Source organism: Nyctereutes procyonoides, unplaced genomic scaffold, assembly GCF_905146905.1.
Source record: "Nyctereutes procyonoides isolate TBG_1078 unplaced genomic scaffold, NYPRO_anot_genome, whole genome shotgun sequence".
Taxonomy (NCBI): Eukaryota; Metazoa; Chordata; class Mammalia; order Carnivora; family Canidae; genus Nyctereutes; species Nyctereutes procyonoides.
This window is the reverse complement of record NW_026575043.1, coordinates 55,362,723-55,365,511: the sequence shown is the minus strand read 5'-3', so window position 1 is coordinate 55,365,511 and position 2,789 is coordinate 55,362,723.

Sequence of the window (2,789 nt, the reverse complement as noted above, 5' to 3'; positions counted from 1 at the left end):
CTTTGAAGATGTTTGTCAGTGAGTCGGTGCTGGAGTGTCAGACGTCACCCGGGGTGACTGTGGAAATGCCGGCAACAGTGAGCTTTTTTCCAGAAAGCCTTCAGCCTAAACTTTAGGCTCTCCAGGGACCCAGGAGCAGCATCCATTTTCTGAAGAGATTAAAGGCGATGCTGGTTAGAGCAGCTGGTATTTTCTACTATGTTCCCAGCAGGGCCCTGCAGCAGTGCTTTGTAACTCACCTGCTCTGCCTTTCCTGGTTCAACTCTGTTCCCTTCTTTGTGACTTGTGTGCCGCCTCAGGGGATCTAGTAGCTCCAGGCAGACCCCTGAGAGGAGGGGAGAAGGGGTGCCAGCAGTGCCTCTGTGCCTCTCCTACGGGAGGGGAAGATTTCAGGGTTAAGAATGTGGCTCATTCTGGGTTCAGATCCCAGCTCTGCCATCTTCACTGAGCCAGTCACTGAAGATCACTGTGTAACCTCCCTCTGTCCCCTTGTCCTCCACATGATTACTTCTCTGAGTCTCAGTTTTCTCATCTGTAGAATAGGGCCATTTGGTTTAGTGAAGACAGTATAGGCAAAGCACTTCCTTAGTGTGGTGCCTGGCACAGAGTGCTTAATAAATTTTAGCTGATGCTCACTTCCCCAGATGCACCCTGGCTGAACCTCCATTACAGCCCACGTACCAGCTGTATTGAGGTTAGTGTGACTTCCAGAGAGCAATGTTATTTTCCCTCCATGCTGTTTCCCTGTCCATAGTAGTGTTCCATACCTGGTCTATCCAGTGGACTCCTATTCCTCTGTCAACACCCACCTCTCTTTTAAGTATTCACTGTGGGCAACACCTCCACCCCAAGGTTGACCACAAATAAAGACTGCTTTGTTTATATAGTGGCATTTTTCCATATGTGTTTGTGTTCCTATCAAGAGCAAGTCCTCCAGCCCCTGGGCCTCCTCACCCCCATACATTTTTGGTTTCTACAATCCCTTGTCTACCTCTCTGTCAGAGTGTAGTACTGATTGCAATATCTAATTCAAGGAATGGCAAACTCCCATGAGCAGAGAGGGGCAGATAGTAACATTAATGATGGATTCAGCCCCAGGTAAGCAGGAGGGAGTTTGGTTGGGAAACTGGGATTCCAGACAGCTGGGGAGACATGACCCTGCCCTGGAGAAATCAAACTGACTAAAACATTGGACTAGGTGGCTGAAATACCCGGCTGCTGGCCGCCTGCAGCTCAAACCGATTGTGGTTCTATCCTTTCCTCCCCTGCATGGAGACTGTGAGCTCCTTGAGGTCAGGAATGCCCTTCCCTCATGACTTCCAGTCCCCTATGCTGAGGAGGGGGGTGCGGGCAGTGACACACTGTAGGGGTCAGCACACTTTTTGATGAATGAACAAATGGATTTGCTGTTGGCCTACTCAGTCATTAAAAAAATAAGACGTGCAATGTGGCAATTCTGGAAAGAATAAATCAGCAAAAAAGAAAAAAAATCACCTGCTTCTGAGATAAATCTTTATCACTGTTTTCTTAGATTTTTTGTCCAAATGTAACAAACATACAGAAAAGGACACAGATCAGGGGCTCCTGGGTGGCTCAATTGGTTGAGCTCCAACTCTTGGTTTCAGTTCAGGTCATGATCTTAGGATCGTGAGATTGAGCCCCACATCAGACTCCACACTCAGTAAGGAGTCTGCTTGGGATTCTCTCTCTCTCTCCCTCTCCCCCTTCCCCCAGCTCCTGCTCACACACACACAGTCTTTTTCTCTCCCTAAAATAAATCTTTAAAAAACACTCAGATTAACAAATAGAACATCTCTGCTGCCACTCCTGAAGCCGTATCATGTCCTCTCCGGTCACTGCCAACCTGCCCCCCAAATATTACCCATTTGGACTTCTAACAGCACACATTAATTTTGCCTGTTTATAAATTTTTTGTAAAGGGAATCAGCCAGTATGTGCTATTTTTTGTCTGGCTTCTTTCACCAACATTGTGCTCTCAAGATTCACCCACATTGTTGTGTGCAGTTGTGGTTCATCCATTCTCATTGCCATCTAGCATTCTTCTGTATGAGTAGACCACAATTTATTCATCCATTCTCCTGTTGAAGGACATTTGGGTGGCTTCCAGTTTGGGATTCCTACAAGAGCACTATTAGGAATGTTGGTACACAATTGTCTCTTGGTGTAGAGGTGCAGGCATTTTCCTGCGAACAGTGGGGTTTCTCCATCTTGTCACTGTTGACATTTGGGGCTGGATGATTCATTCTTGTGGGGACTTCGCTGGGCATTGTAGGATGGTTAGCAGCATCCCTGGCCTCTACCACTAAGTGACAGTAGCAGCTCCCAACCTGTGACAATCAGGTGCCTCCAGGGATTGCCAGTGTCCCATAGGAGGTGGGAAAAATCACCTCTGGTTGAGACTCAAGGCTTTGTATCAAGGAGTGGAATTGCTGGGTTACAGAAGGCATATACATAGCTTTAGTATAGTGGTTTTCCAAAGTGGCTGTAGCAGTTTACACTTTTTTTTTTTTTTTTTGAGACAGAGAGTGTGAGCACTTGCACATGAGCGGGGGGGGGGGGGGGGGGCAGGGGCAGAGGCAGAGAGAGAAGCAGTCTTACCTTGAGCAGGCACTTGACATGGGGCTTGATCCCAGGACCCTGAGATTATGACCTGAGCCGGAGGAAGATGCTTAACTCACTGAGCCCCCCAGGCGCCCCCCAGGTTATACTTCTGCCAGCTGTGTGACCTAATCATTTCTCTAATGCCTGTATATATAACATACATACAT